This window comes from Erinaceus europaeus, chromosome 17 (assembly GCF_950295315.1).
Source record: "Erinaceus europaeus chromosome 17, mEriEur2.1, whole genome shotgun sequence".
Classification (NCBI taxonomy): Eukaryota; Metazoa; Chordata; class Mammalia; order Eulipotyphla; family Erinaceidae; genus Erinaceus; species Erinaceus europaeus.
In genome coordinates this window covers 52,636,535-52,653,789 of record NC_080178.1, presented here as the reverse complement: position 1 = coordinate 52,653,789, position 17,255 = coordinate 52,636,535, and the positions used below count along the sequence as shown (strand labels likewise).

Sequence of the window (17,255 nt, the reverse complement as noted above, 5' to 3'; positions counted from 1 at the left end):
TGGGCTGTTCAATTTGTTTAAGGCTCCTAGAAACATAACAAGCTTGCGATGCCTAGGGGCAAGAGGATGGCATAAGCATACTTAATAGGTAGAATATTAATCTTAATCAAAAAGACATCTGACTAGCACACAGGTACAGGAAATAACAAAAGACCTAGAAACTGTGATGTGATCTGTAGGGAGAAAAGTGCCCCTGGAATGTGAATATTCCACAAAGCAGGTGTTCCCTACCTGTGCTGTGCTTACTTGGTGATTTTTGTTTTAATAATCTATACCTTGGTGATTTCTGTATTAATGATCTATGCCTTATGAGACTATAAAAATAAAGTTCTGCTTGAGCATGACAGAGATGTCTGCCTGAGCTTGATTCAGCATCAACTCACTCATCTCTCATTCTTGGCCAACACCCCTCCTTTGGGATCCCTGAGACGTGCTGGGGCTGGCCCCTGGCAGGTTTTAACATTTCCTGAAAATTTCACCAAAGAAAGATCTATAAATGGCCACTTCTACAGATTATACCTCTTAAGAAAAACATACAAGGAAGTTACAATTTTTTACCAATTACCTGATCTTCCTATAACTGTAAAACTTTTAGGTGTTTTACTTTGGTTTTGAATTTAGTTTGGAGAGACCAAAGCATCACTGCAGAATTACAGAGCTGAAGGTTAAACCCAGGGCCTTAAATATGCAAGTCTGTGTTCTAGCTGCTAAACAAACAAGGAAGCTTGACTAAAAAATTAACTAATTAATTAAGTAAGACACTGAGACAAAAAAAAAAACACCTAGTTTTTAGAAAAGTGATCCTAATAACTAGAATATTTACTGAAAATATCAAAACCCTTCTTAAATTTTCAAGCAAATGAGAAAAACCATAAATGTGTTTAAATGCTCTAAAAAACACATTCAATATACATAACTGGTCTGAGATTTTTCAGTGCTTTTAAAATTATTCTAAATTATTTATTTATTACTATTGGATAGAGACAGAGAAGTTGAGAAGGAAGGAGACAGAGAAGATACCTGCAGCGCTGCTTCACCACTCATGAAGCTTTCCCCCTCAGGTAGTGACCAGGGGCTTGACCCTGGGCCCTTGTGCATTATAACATGTGTGCTCAACCTGGTGCATCACCACCTAGTCCCCTTAAAATTATTTTAATTTTACATGTTAACTTTCCAGATCTGTTATTTCTATCAACACTGAGAGAATATACTTCATATAGTCTACCTTTTAGAATATTTTGAGATTTACAGTTAATTCTTTATATACATGGTATGTATTGAGAATTTCAAAATCCTTCTTCCCAGTCTTTTCTCCTGAGCTTTTGTACTTGGTTTGCAGTCTGAACCAATGATACTGCAGTCTCAGGCAGCAATGATGAATACATGCACCCATAAACATTCTGCAGGGACAGGTGACATAGATGCAACCAGAAAGGATGCTTCAGTACTGTGATTTCTTTCATTATAACTCTCAATAAAATTGAATAAAATATTTTTTAAACTTTAATTGATTGGATTTAGACCAAATTAGCAGGGCAGCCTAGCAGAAAGGTTCAAAGAAGACACATCCCCAAAACCTAACTCTGGTTGAACTCAACAAATGATACTCAATGCCTGAACAACTGAGAGAAAATGTAAGATCATCAGATAAAGAAAGGACTACAAAAGTTGGTTAAGGGCAAGAGATTGGCCCACTTAATAATGGCCTGTTTGGTCAATATCGTACCATCTGATCATCAGGGGCCCTACTTAGGGAATCCTTGGATTCCCATACACATATACTGGGCCTTGAACACTAAAAGGTCCCTATCTCCACTACTTCTGGTCACGTCCATAAGGAACAGCCTCTTGGGGGCCTTCCAGGACCTTGGCTCTACCATAAAGCAGTGATGGTAGAGATAGCCCCAGACTCTGAAGGGAAGCTGAGGGTATCCTGCCCTTCCACTTGAAAAAGATTGATCCTGGAATGAGTACAGCCTGCAATGGTCCTCAGATGTGACCATGAGCTATAAGCTAAGACCAACAGGGACTTAGAGGTTACACAGGCTCTGTGCTAAACATAATATATATATATATATATATATATATATATATATATATATATATAGGCCCTGGAAAAGATGGATGGAGGTAAGTAGTTAATTTTAGGCACATATTTTTTCCATAATAATGGGAGCTACTCCCTGGCTTTATCCGACTGTCTAGCCCTTTTCTCTACTCAGACAATATTCTCATCCAACCTCAGACTAGCCACCAAACTCAAGCGCCTTGCCTCTTTGTAGTCAATATCCGATCTATACAACAACTGAAATGCTTCCATCTGGTAATTTTTGCTACTGAACAAAATATGAAAATCTATACATTTCTGATTCTGCTCATTAAAAGCGAATCTTAAGGATGGCATTGTCTTGTATATTATTTCACTGCTCCTGGACTATATATATATATATATATATATATATATATATATATATATATATGAGAGGGAGAGAGAGAGGAAGAGGGAGAGAGAGAGGGAGATAGAGAGACAGAGAGAGCCTGTGAAACATGTCACTTGGAAAGTGTGTTGCTTTGCCATGTGCATAACCCAGCCTGAAGCTGAGTCCCCATAGCATTAAAGGAAGCTTTGGTGCTGTGGTCTCTTCACACTGCCCCCCCCCCTCTCTTTCTCTCTTTTTACCAGAGCACTGATCAACTTTGGCTTATGGTGGTGCGGGGGATTGAACCTGTGTTTTAGAGCCTCAGGCATGACAGTTTGTTTGCATAACCATTATGCTATCTACTCTCACCCATCACTCTGCCTCTCTCTCTTTTTTAAATATTTTATTTGTTTATTTATTTATGTTCCTTTTTTTGTTGCCCTTGTTTTTTTTTCATTGTTGTTGTAGTTATTGTTGTTATTGCTGTTTTTCTTGTTTGATAGGACACTTAGAAATGGAGAGAGGAGGGGAAGACAGAGAGGGGGAGAGAAAGACAGACACCTGCAGACCTTCTTCACCACCTGTAAAGCGACTCCCATGCAGTAATTTGAAAAGTGCTAAGAGACCTCATAATATACTGTATAGAATGGTTAAACCAACAAGAATAAATATTGGGAAAATTAACCAGGATCACAGTCCAACTAAAAGGGCCCCAAAGGGTGAGGCACAGAATAATGAGGTCAACATACAAACACTAGTTAAGGAAATAGTGACAGGAGTGTGTAAAGAGTTTGAAAGAATTCTCACCAGATATGCAGAAACAACAAATGAGACACTGGAAGAAAACACTAATTATCTCAAGGTTATTAGAGAGATGAAAGCTGAAATAGCTGAGCTAAGAACACAACAGGCTGGAGAAGCCAAAACAGTATCAGAACAGGATAACAAAATAGATGAACTCTCACACCAAAGTAAAAGACGCTGGGGTGGGTGGGTGGGGAGAATACAGGTCCAAGAAGGATGACAGAGGACCTAGTGGGGGCTGTATTGTTATATGGGAAACTGGGGAATGTTATGCATGTACACACTATTATATTTACTGTTGAATGTAAAACATTAATTCCCCAAGAAAGAAATAAAAAATATATTTAAAAAATAGATGAACTCCAGAAAACAGTAGAGGGGAGAGAGAATAAAATAAATGAGGCTGAAGACAGAATTAGTGAGTTGGAGGATGACGTAGAGACAACTAAAAATGAAATTAGAGATCTCAAAATGACATTAAGAGATACTGACATAAACAACAGAGACGTATGGGATGACTTCAAATGAAATATTATACGAGTTTTTTGTTTTTTTCCTTTTTGTCCCTGAGCCTGAAATCTGATATGCCAGTGGATCCAAGTTATTGTCTAGGGAGATGATGTCATGGCTGTAAAAAGGACCAGAAATCTGGATCAGGAAAGAGACTAGCTCCCTAATATGGGAAAGGTGTATAAATATTGTTGACTATAAACAACATCGATTTCATGTGATCTGGGTCCCCTATTGAGTTTAGGAGCCTATGTGACCTCTATATCCCTCTAAATCTGAGATCACATTCTGTGGTCCTGAGTAGGAACATTCCATGTTGCTCCAATATCAATCCATCTTCCTCAGATGTAGCAAAGAGCATGTTGTCCATCCTCCCTTTGGAGGACAGAACATTTTCTACCATTTTTTAAAATATATTTTATTTATTTATTTATTTTATTTTTGATAGAGATGAATACACAGAGTGAGAGAGAGAAAGAGAGGGAGAGAGAGAGAGATAAAAAGAAATACCAGAGCACAGCTCAGCTCTGGTTTATGGTGGTGCTCAGGGGGATTGAACCTGGGACTTTGGAGCCTCAAGCATGAGAGTCTGTTTGTATAACCAGTATGCTATCTCGCCTGCCCTCTATATCATTGTTGATCCAAGTTGAGGGCAAGGTCCTACGGGGGCCCACAAAGAGGTCTATTGAGTTGTTGCTATCAGAAATGACCCATAAAAATGGAGAGAAGTATTTATTAGAGGTCTAGGCCCATCAAACTAGTATAGCCACAAGCCCTTTCAAATTTAACTAAAATATTCCAGCTAGCTATCTACAAAATGGAGGACCCTGCCCCCAACTCTTCATATGCACTATTTCAGCCCTTAGGTTCATGATAGGTTATCAATTTGTTTGGCTTTGTATGTTAACTCTCTTTTCAACTACCAGGTTCCAGATGCTAGCATGATGCTAACCAGAATTCCCTGGACAGACAACCCCAACAATGTGTCCTGGAGCTGTGCTTCCCCAGATTCCTTCCTCACTAAGGAAAAAGACAGGCTGGGAGTATGGATGAACCTGTCAATGTCCATGTTCAGTGGAAAAGCAATTACAGAAGCCAGACCTTCAACCTTCTGTAGTCCATATTGACCTTGCGTCCATAATCCCAGAGGGTTAAAGAATAGAAAAGCTATCAGGGGAGGGGAGGGGATGTCATACAGAGTTCTGGTGGTGGGAATTGTGTGAAGTTGGTTGCTCTTATCCTATGGTTTTGTCAATGTTTCCTTTTTATAAATAAATAATTAAAAAATTAGAATAATAATAATATATGTATTATTGGCTTACCAGAGGAAGAGGAGGAAGGGAAGAAAGCATTCTTCAGTAAATAGTAGCTGAGAACTTCCCTACTCTACACACATAAAAGTTCAAGAAGCCCAGAGGGTCCCAAACAGAATCAACACACACTTAAAGACAACAAGACACAGGATATTTAGAATGGAAAGGAAAAAGGATAAAGAAAGGATCCTGAAGGCTGCAAGAGAAAAACATAGAGTCACCTACAGAGGAAAACCCATAAGATTAGCAGCAGACTTCTCCACACAAACACTGCAGGCCAAAAGAGAATAACAAGATATCTATCAAGTGCTTAATGACAAAGGCTTTCAACCAAGACTACTGTATCCTGCTAGACTGCCATTCAGATTAGATGGAAGCATAAAAACTTTCTCAGACAAGCAACAGTTGAAAGAATCAACTATCACCAAACCTGCCCTGAAATAAGTTCTGAAAGGCCTCCTATAAACAGTCAGACCACCATAAACATGCTATCTATCAGAACACTCTAACAATCTACAATAATGATGTTAAAATAATTTCAGCATATGATATCAATAAATGTCAATGGCCAAAATTCACATATTAAAAGTCATTGAGTATGAAGATGGATCAGAAAACAGAACCCAACTATATGTTGTCTATAGGAAACCCACCTAATTCGACAAGACAAACACATACAAAGTGAAAGGATGGAAATCTATCATACAAGCCAAGGGCACACAAAAAAGAGCAGGAACAGCTATTATCATATCTGATACAATAGATTTTAAAATGAATAAAATTTAAAAAGATATGGATGGACACTACCTAACTCAATCAATCAAGAGGATTTAACATTATTAACATTTATGCACTTATTGAGAAGTCATCTAAATACATCAAACATGTACTAAAAGGGGTACAATAATATACAGACAACAACACAGTAATATTGGGGTATCCAACACCCCACTCTCTCAACATGACAGATCATACAGGCAGAAAATCACTAAGGAAGTGAAGGAGATAGGGAGATGGGCGGTTGTGCAGCAGATTACGTGCAAGTAGTGCAAAGTGCAAAGACCAACATAAGGGTCCCAGTTTAAGCTACCGACTCCCCACCCGAAGTGGAGTCACTTCACAGGTGGTGAAGCAGGTCTGCTGGTGTCTTTCTGTCTCTCTCTGTCTTCCCCAATATCTCTATTTATCTCTATGCTATCTAACAATTATGACATCAATAACAATAATAACTGCATCAATAAAAAACAACTAAATAAATAGATAAATAAATAAATAAATAAATAAATAAAAGAAATGAAGGTGCTAAATGAAGAGATAAATCATCTAGAACTATTGGACATATTCAGAGTCTTTCACCACAAGAAACTAATACACATTCTACTCAAGTCCACATGGGTCATTCTCAAGGACAGTCCACATTTTAGGCCACAAAGACAGCATCATCAAATTCAAGAGCACTGAAATAATTCCAAGTTCTTCTCAAACCACAGTGGTATGAAACACTTAACAATCAAGAAAAAAATGACTAATGGTCCCAAAATGTGGAAGCTCAACAGTACACTACTTAACAACTACAGGGACAAAGAAGAAATAAAGGAAGAAATGAAAATATTTCGAGACTATATGAAAATGAAGACACAAGCTATCAAAACATTTGGGATACAGCTAAGGAAGTACTGAAAAGGAAGCTGACAGCCATACAAGCACACATTAGGAAACAAGAAAAAGCACAAAGAAACAGCCTGACTTCACACCTTAAAGACCTAGAAAAAGATGAATAAAGGAAACCTAAAACAATCAGAAGGACAGAAATCATTAAAGTTAGGGCAGAAATAAATAACACTGAAAATAAGAAAACTATAAAAAAAGATCAATGAAAGCAAATGTAGGTTCTTCAAAAGAGTAAACAAAATCCACAAACCTTTAGCCAGAATAACAAAATTGAAGGAAAAAAAAGGGAGAAGACCAAAATAAATCAGATTGTAAATTGAAGAGGAGATATCAAAAAAGACAGCAGAAATTCAACATATCATGTGAGGTTTCTATGAACAACTATATGCCACCAAGTTAGGGAACATGGACTAAATGGACAACTTCTTAGATACCTACAAACATACAAAATTAAATAAAGAGGTACTAAATAATAAAAACAGGCCCATCACAACTAACAAAATTGAAACAGTTATTATAACCTTCCCAAGAATAAAAGACCAGGGCAAGATGGTTTAACAAATGAATTCTACAAAACCTTCAAAAAAAAGAACTCAAACCTAAGGAATCCAGCAAGAAGCTTTTGGGAATCATCAGGACATACAGTAAGGTATCAAGCTATAAAATTAACATTCAAAAGTCAGTGGCATTCCTGTATGCTAACACTAAACTAGAAGAAATTGAAATCCAGAAATCAATTCCTTTTACTATAGCAACTAAAACAATAAAATATCTAGGAGTAAACCTGACCGAAGAAGTGAAAGACTTGTACACTGAAAATTATGAGTCACTACTCAAGGAAATTGAAAAAGACACAAAGAAGTGGAAAGATATTCCATGTTCATGGGTTGGAATAATTAACATCATCAAAATGAATATACTACCCAGAGCCATCTACAAATTTAACGATATCTCCATCAAGATCCCAAACACATTTTTTAGGAGAATAGAACAAAGGCGACAAATGTTTATCTGGAACCAGAGAAGACCTAGAATTGCCAAAACAATCTTGAGAAAAAAGAACAGAACCGGAGGCATCACACTCACAGATTTCAAACTGTATTATAGGGCCATTGTCATCAAAACTGCTTGATACTGGAACATGAACAGACACACTGACCAGTGGATTAGAATTGAGAGCCCAAAAGCGAGCCTCCATACCTGTGGACATCTAATTGTTGACAAAGGGGCCCAGACTATTAAATGGGGAAAGCACAGTGTCTTCAACAAATGGTGTTGGAAAAACTGGGTTGAAACATGCAGAAGAGTGAAACTGAACCACTATATTTCACCAAACACAAAAGTAAATTCCAAGTGGATCAAGGACTTGGATGTTCGACCAGAAACCTTCAGATACTTAGAGGAAAATAATGGCAGAACATCTTTCCACATAATGTTTAAAGACATCCTCAATGAAATAAATCCAATTGCAAAGAAAACTAAGGCAAGAATAAACCTATGGGACTACATCATATTAAAAAGCTTCTGCACGAGGAGTCGGGCAGCAGCGCATCTGGTTTAAGCGCACATGGCCCAAAGCTTAAGGACCAACCTAAGGATCCAGGTTTCAGCCCCCAGCTCCCCACCTGCAGGGGAGTCCTTTCACAGGCAGTGAAGGAAGTCTGCAGGTGTCTTTTTTTCTCTCCCCCTCTCACACTGCATAACAAGAGTGATCCATTATCCACAGCCACTAAGTACCCTTTCTCCAGGCCTCAGATACCATTTGTTTAAAGGGCATTTTAATCCAGGGATTCAGTTTCACTTCTAGTTCCTTCTACAGAAAAACAGTGCTACAAAATATGTGCAAAGACACATGCAAGAATACTTGTTGCAGCATTGCTGGTGAAACGCTAAGGAAATAGGAGGCCACCCCCAAATTTCCAGCAGTTGGAACTTGTTGAATGAGGCATGGTGCTGCTCTTCAAAGTATGACTGTTTACTGCCCACAAATCAGTAGGTTGCCTAAACAACATACTAAACTTCTTGTAACTCAGTCTCTTGAAACAGGAGATATCAATAGCACCACATCAAAAGGTTGATTTTAAAATATAACATAGCTAGTACACAGGACAAGTTTGCAATGTCACATTGCATGGTCAGCATCTATTACCCTTTGACTCTAACCTAAGCAAGATTCTTCAAGTCATCCCAGACAAGTTTTCCTCAAACACCAATGTGAATATAGTCTTGCTCAAATATGTGCCCACCAGAAGGGAAAAAAAATAGAAACCCCCCCTAGTGTGGCTATAACACAACTCAACTCAACTCAACTCAACTCAACATTTATTTACTTAAATATTTATCAATGAGAAAGAACCAGAGCATCACTCTACCACACATGATGCCAGGGATTAAACTCAGGACCTCATGTTGGAGTGTCCAATCCTGTATGCCATCGAATCTACTTGATCTTCAAGACTTTCCAAAAATAACCCTATCATGCCATCCTAAAAGCTCCCTCTCCACTTGAAGGTGCAGATGTTACTAGTTGATGATTCTAACTACTACCAAACGCAGTTGTCATTCTCCCACTTTTATCCCATCCAAGCCCACAGAACACTTTAGAAACGTTACCTTTCATAGATCTGTTTCAACCAGTGCACTGTTTGTTTTTTTTGAATCCTGCTTATCTGTGATATGAATATCCCAAAAACAGTCATCACTTTGAAGCATACAGGCAAATAAAGAGTAGATATTCTTGAGGAATAAGATAAACAACACAGTCCGGTGCAAGGATCCCGGTTCGAGCCCCCGGTTCCCCACCTGCAGGGGAGTCGCTTCACAGGCTGTGAAGCAGGTCGGCAGGTGTCTATCTTTCTCTCCCCCTCTCTGTCTTCCCCACCTCTCTCCATTTCTCTCTGTCCTATCCGACAACTACAACAACAATAATAACCACAACAATAAAACAACAAGGATAACAAAAGGGAATAAATAAATTAAATAAATATTTAAAAAAAGATAAACAACAGTCTTAACCACAAATTCAGATCATTTTTTCTTCAGTAACTTAAATATAAATTCCAAGTATTTCCCTAAGCTTTCACAGTATAGACAGTTTAAAAATCAAGTTATAGCAAACAGACATACAGTACTTATACCACACTACTAGTAACTAATAGCACTACCTGGCAGTTTCAAAAATAAAACAAAAAAAAATGTTTAACCTTGTTAACACTTCCTGATATGTGCTTATATGAATTCATATGTACTTACAAAAGCAAAGAATCTCTATAAAACTCTTTATAAACTTCCAGTAGTTCATTATTTGTACTGAGTTTTCAGTTAAATGTCTCATGCACGTTAGGAAGAAGACACGACCTAAAGACAAAATAGGAAAAGATTCATTTAAACATCCCAAATTCTGTAGCTACAAATCATACTTACGAGAGAAATATATGCAAAAAAAAATAATAAAATAAGACAGATTTTTGTTGGAGGTAGAAAGGAAGGGAAGAAAGTTCCTTCCTGTTTTGAAATAGTGAACCTTTCATTTTACATTCTCAAGATTAGTCCCATGCTAGTTTTTTGTTTTGTTTTTTTCCGGGATTTTCACAGGTCTGTGATAAATTTCTGTTTAACTTTTTCCCAGACAGAAAGGGAAAGGCAAAGTGGGGGTGGGTGGTGGGAGGGTTGGGAGGGTGTGAGAAAGAGAAAGAGAGCAAGTGAGCCACACACCACAGCAGCACTCACTGAAGCTTCCCTCAGTGCTGTGTGACAGATCTTGAATCTGAGTGAATCCTATGGCAAAGCCATAGGCCCACCTATCCCAGTTTTTTGTTTGTTTCTTTCTTTTTGCTTCCAGGGTTATCTCTGGGGATGGTACTGACACTACCTACAAACTGAATGCTCCTGGTGGCCATCTTTTGTCCACTGCTGCTGCTGTTAGAGAGGAGGAGAGAAAGATACCTGCAGATCTACTTCCCAGCTTGCAAAGCGACTCCACCTGCAGGAGACTCGAACTGGGATCACTGCATGAGTCCTTGTACTTCACACTACATGCACTTAACCCAGTATACTATCACCTGGCTCCCCAACCAAGTTATTTTTAAGATAGAAAGAAATCCAGAGAGGGAGGGAAGACAGAGAGGGGGAGAGAAAGATAGTGGTATAATGATTGTAATTGATTATAAAAGATAAATATCTGCCTACCTGCTTCACTACTTGTGAAGCCACCCACCAGCAGGTGGGGAGCCCGGGCTCAAACTGAGATCCTTAATCCAGTCCTTGCACTTTGCACCAAGTGAACTCAACCTGCTACAGGAACGCCAGGATCCCCCAACCCCATCCTAGTTTTTAATCATCATTCCCAGGCTATTCAAGCATCAGTCTGAAAATGTAATTCAGGAGCTGGGTGGTGGCACAACAATAGAGTACATATGACAGTACACAAGGACTTGGGTTCAAGCCTCCAGTCCTCAGCTACAGGGAGGGAAGCTTCACAAGTGATGAAGCAATGCTACCGATGTCCCCCCTCCTCTATCTCTCCCTTCTCTCTCAATTTCTTTCTCTATCCAACAAATAAATAAATTTCCCCGACCAGCAGGGCGGTGAACAGGGGCTAGGAACTCAATGAAACCTGAAATGAAGGAACATGAGACACGAGAGAATGACAGCAAGTCAAGTTTCTGATCAAGCTGTAAATTTTATTGAGAACACAGGCATTATAAGGCTTTGGGGAAGGAGAGGGAATGCTGGAGGAGAGGAAGGGGGACCAAACTTCAAAGCGGAATGTTCCTTACAACAAATGGCAGGAACCAAACTGTGTGTTGACTCACTTGTGTTGACTCACTTGATTACTGATAAATGGTTTACCTAAGGGGAAATGGCCTGCCCAGGGAGGAATTAACATTTGTCTTGAGGGGTTCCGTTGTCTCAAAGCTTATCATCTATAAAGCAGAGAAATGGCTCCTGGCATATCCTCCCTTTGTTATAATTTAAAATTGAGGCTGGAAATGGGGGTGAGGAGCAGAGAGCCTAACAGCAGGTTTGGTGGGCGTAACCAGAGGAGGGAAGTATTGACCTGATTCCTCCTACGGGGTGGGTGCAAAACCAACCTTCCCACATCTTATAAGGCTCTTGGTGTCTTTTTGGGGAGGGGAGGCAGAGCCACAGTTTCTAAGGAAACAATTTTTGTTGCTGACACCAACCTCCATGCAAATCAGGGTTGCTTCACGGGGGACTCAGAGACGGACTATAGGGTCCTCCCCCTGCAGTGCTTTGCCTTACACCCCTTACTGGTGTCCTTACCCTGCCAAGGTTGGATGTCTCCATGCATAATTCTGAGTTTTATGCCATCTGAAAAGGGGGTCTGTCATCCTCATGTTCAGCCAGGCCTCTGTCAGCCAAATCAAGTCTGTGATAATGTATTTGCAAAGGTTTTGATGCCAAGGAGTCAATCTGCCGTTTTATAAAATCAGTAATCTTATTAAAAATAAAGGGTCTTAAGGTAATCATTAACAAAAGACTAATAAGGTTCTCATAAGGGGCTCTGTAGTGACTCAAGACTATTTATGGTGGCGTCTATAACCTGTTGTAATTTGTCAGGAAATTTATGGGAGGAATATATAGAGTGTCCTAGCATGCCACCAGCAAGTCTAAGGGAAGCAGTCAGTGGATGTGATGTCCAGGGGAAGAAACACAGCACGTCTGGTCTGGTCAGCGCCAACTGATGAAATTTTCTTCTTCCTGTCAGCTGTGGAACAAGCAAAACTAGGAGGCAAGGACCAGGTAGAGAAGAATTGACATGAAAATATAGGATGGTGTTTACCAAAACACAGAGGAGGTACATACACATTAGAAGTCAAGGTGAGGTTCCTTGAACATCAAGGAACATTGTGAGAAAAGTGAGCAGTCAATAAGCATGCAAAGATGAAGTCAGCAGTGGTAGGTCAGCAGAAAGAGAAGACTTGGATAAGCTGGTGAGGTTAGCTGGAGTATATACTGCCATGGCGTCCTTTGTGGTAAGGACTTGCCAACAGGGACTCTGTGGATTTTGCAAGAACAATGTCATCCACCATAATAAAAGGAAAACAAACATGGACATCCAGTGTTGAAAAAAGAGAAAAAGAATATGTCTCTATGACTGGAAAAGTAGGTGGCTTTGTCAATGAGATACAATAAATGGACAATTAGAATTTTTGTAAATATTAAAAAGATTTAGTATGTTACTTCATTGACACTTTAGCCAACTGAATACTGGGGGGTGCATTTCCCTTCTTTTTTTTTAATTAATTAAGCTTATGGGTTTTAGTGTTTCTTGTTTGCGCTGTAGCCCACATAAATTTAGACAAAATATCAACTGAGAAAAAAGTTTTTTTGTTTACTAAACATGGGCAGGTGAATTACATCAATCTGTCAGAGAGCATTGGCTTTTATCAATGGAGATTAATCTTAAAAGTCTGAATAGCAAGATCTTAATTAAATAGTGCAGGAGCCAGTAAAGTGCTCTCACTATGGCAGGTCAAGCATTGAAATTGTTAAGAGGCTTGTAAAAAAAATGAGAAAAATTTTAGGATATGAGTGACTTTAGGAGTCATCACACACCCATAAATAAAAAATTAAAAATGTTTAGTTTTAAATCTTACCATATGAGCAGTCAGTTCTTCATGTGCAGATGTACCTATAATTATTTACTTAGGGAGAGAACTTGTACCAAGTTAATTGATGATGTAATGGTTAGAATTGACTTGAGTTTTTTCTATGATTTTAGAAGGCTCTTTATTAGAATATACCAATATGTTATAGAAAGTCAATACCTAATGTGTTGACATGATAAAATGTTTACCATTTTTTGGCATTATTTTAAACTGATTAGACAGTTTAAGCACACTATTATACCTTTAGTTTACTAAGATCTTTACTCATCACAAGGCTATCATGAGTAAGCATAGATATAAAACTCTTAATAGATTTTACTCTTTAGAACTCTAATATGACAACTTAAAAGGCTAAAATAAAACCTCATAGTTTAAATGTTCAAAATATTAATTTTGTTAAATCAGGATTTGCCAAAACAAATCTTCTATCAGACCAAAAACACAATGTATTACCTTAATTTATCAAGAATAAAACATCTGGCAGTGTCTTAAAACAAACCAGATAATTTTTAAAAGCAGAAAGATATAAAGAGGAAAACCAGTGCAAGAGCCTCTGGCATGTAAATAATTAACATAACTATTGTATTATCTTTTACTAACCCAAGCCAGTCTTAAAAACAATTTTAAGTAAAATGTTAAACTTTCTTTGCTAGGACCTTTGTTTATCACAAAGCTATCACACCCTTAGGGCAGCTATGAACAAGCGTGGGTACACAACTTAATTGATCTTTCACTTTGATTTGGATAGGTAACTTAAAAAGCTAAGATAAACCTTATAGCTGAAATGTTAAAATAAATTTTTACTGTTAACATTTCTTTTATATGACCATTTTACACTAAATAATTTTGTTGAATCACGTCTGCTGAATAAAATTTTTTTATCAGGCCAGGAATAGCACGTTTAACCCTTTTTTTCCTGGCAAGGCCACTGTTCTACACTGACTGGGTTATTAGAAAGTCAGCTCAAGCATGGAATTAAATTAACAAATTAACAAACAGTGGCAGTTGGTATTGGGGTGCTGTTAAGGTTTACAATTCTCACAAGAGGGAGAGAGACTGCAGGGGCATTTTACCATGCCTAGAGATCTTAGAAAATCTTTTAACTAATGAATTGATGCTGATATTAGCTATCAGAAGGACGAAACTGTCCTATATTTTACTCTGGTAAAGGTGTGCCAACTCTATGAGTCAGGATCTTTAAAAACACATTTAGCTTAACCAAATCTTATTTAAAACTTAAAACAAACTTTAGTTACTTAGGGGTTAACACACATTAATGAAAACAAGGTTAGCACAGACTTAAAACATACATTCTTGGTGAACCGAAAAATTTTCCCTTTGAAAAACCGCTTTTGGTTTTTGAATTCCTAACTCACAGCCTATCTACCCAGGACCAGATTGCCTAAGGAGGGACATTAGTGGCTAAGGAATGATTGACATCAGTCTTTGCCAATCTGTGGAGCAGGGGCTCTATGCCGTGATTGGCTGTGCGGGCGGAACAGGCGGGCTTAGTTTACTGCCTCGCACAGAGAAAAATCTTTGAATTTTTTTTTTTCTGGGCTAAGGTACATTTTACAGTTTTAAAGAAAGTGGTCTAATCAGTATTATTGGCCAAGTCAAGGACAGTAGCACAAAACGGAGGGGCGGTGGTGTAGGGAGGCAGTCTGGACAAAGGAAGAGCATAGGGGATAGGGCTAGCCAGTTTGAGCCTGGCTCCGAGTAACAGGGAAAGCCAAAACCGGGTTTGATTTGGATGGTTTAGTCTTAGTTTTAGTTTTAGGGATTGGGTTTTTTGGTGAGGCTAAAAATGTAAGCTCTTCTGTAACTGCAGCTATTTCTTTCATTAATTGAAGCTGCTCTCTCCGGTCAGCAAGGACCTTGCGGAAAGTGGAAATTCCTGTAAGGGCCCCTGAGCGTGCCCTCCTGACGGAGGCGTTGTCAAGGAGAGGGTCAGGCTGGAGAGCAGAGGCATGGATATAGGGAGGGAAATTAAAGGGAGGAGGACACCAATCGGGATTGTAGTATCTGGCAGCCTCTTTTTCTAGCAAAGCCTCATTCTCTGTGGGAAGTGCTTCAGGAGAGGGGGGGGGTTTGTAAAACTGGATAGAGGTGGGGGAAAGAATGCTGGTTTTCATTCTCATGTGAATTAGCAATAGGAGGGTCAATAAGGGGAACTTTAGTGAGTGAGGTGGAACCTGTATGGAGGAGAACAGGGCTTTTACTTTCAATGGGTGCTGGGAGGCTTTCATTTTGACTGGGTACTGGGGGATCAAGATCAATAATCACAGAAGGGCATGGGGATGGGGACTTTGTCCTGGACGGCTTACTAGAAAGTTGCCGGAGGACCTTTTGACCCTCTGTAATAAGGTTTTTAATATCAGGGTGATTATTATAGATTTTTAAGATATCATTAATTAAATTACAGTAACAAAAGGCAGAAAGAGGTAAACGTTCAGGACCAAAAGACTGATAGTGATCATTAAGACAGTCACTAATTCTCCTCCAACGCTTCTCATCTATAGTGCCTTCCTGTGGGAACCAGGGGCAAATATTTCCAATATAATCTAAAAACTTCTTTAATTCTTTCTTTTTAACCCTAGTTCCTCGTGTCTTGAGTGACTCCTTGAGTCCTTTAATGAATAAATAGTTTGCTGAATTCATGTCCCATGGTATTGCTTACCTCAGCTGCTGTGACACTCTCCTCCAGATGCGACTCACGGTCGGGTATCTCCATGGCGATCTATGCGAGTCTTTGCGTTACCCCCCTCGGGCCGCAGTGACTCAGTGAAGTCGGGTAGGCCTACCCTCTAGATCAGCGGAGTTTCTAGGTCCAGAAGGCTTCTTCGCCCAACGTTCTGGGCGCCAGAATGCCCCGACCAGTAGGGCGGTGAACAGGGGCTAGAAACCCAATGAAACCTGAAATGAAGGAACAAGAGACACGAGAGAATGACAGCAAGTCAAGTTTCTTATCAAGCTGTAAATTTTATTGAGAACACAGGCATTATAAGGCTTTGGGGAAGGAGAGGGAATGCTGGAGGAGGGGAAGGGGGACCAAACTTCAAAGCAGAATGTTCCTTGCAATAAATGGCAGGAACCAAACTGTGTGTTGACTCACTTGTGTTGACTCACTTGATTACTGATAAATGGTTTACCTAAGGGGAAATGGCCTGCCCAGGGGGGAATTAACATTTGTCTTGAGGGGTTCCGTTGTCTCAAAGCTTATCATCTATAAAGCAGAGAAATGGCTCCAGGCAATAAATAAAATAGTAAAAAGGGTTACAATGTAGATGTAAAAATAAAAATTTAATTTCATCAAACGTTGAGCTGTGGGAGTATCATAGCCAATGAGCTTTATGAGCTTAACTACTGTTAATTGAAAAAAATTTCATCACAAAGCTCCTTTTCAAAATCCAAGTGTTAAAAATAATCTCAGAGAGTTGGGATGTAGCGCTGTGGGTTAAGCGCAGGTGGCGCAAAGCACAAGGACCGACATAAAGATCCCGGTTCGAGCCCCGGCTCCCCACCTGCAGGGCAGTCACTTCACAGGCGGTGAAGCAGGTCTGCAGGTGTCTATCTTTCTCTCCTCCTCTCTGTCTTCCCCTCCTCTCTCCATTTCTCTCTGTCCTATCCAACAATGATGACAACACCAATAATAACGACAACAATAAAACAGGAAGGGCAACAAAAGGGAATAAATAATTTTTTTAAAAAATTAAAAAATAATCTCAAACTGAATTCACAGTAGATTAATTCAGGACCTGCTAGCAACTGCAATTCCATCAACAAAGCTTCTTGAAACATGACAACTAACACGTTCTGAGCAGAGTTAAGAAATGTACACATCAGGGGCTGGGTGGTGGCGCACTTAGATTATACATTTCCATGCACAAGGACCCAGGTTC

General features: G+C 39.1%; 1 pseudogene; it reads right to left on the bottom strand.

Annotated features, from left to right (window-relative positions):
- The window catches only part of LOC132533791 (polycomb protein EED-like), a 213,781-nt pseudogene that overhangs the window by 45,434 nt on the left and 151,092 nt on the right, over positions 1 to 17,255 (bottom strand).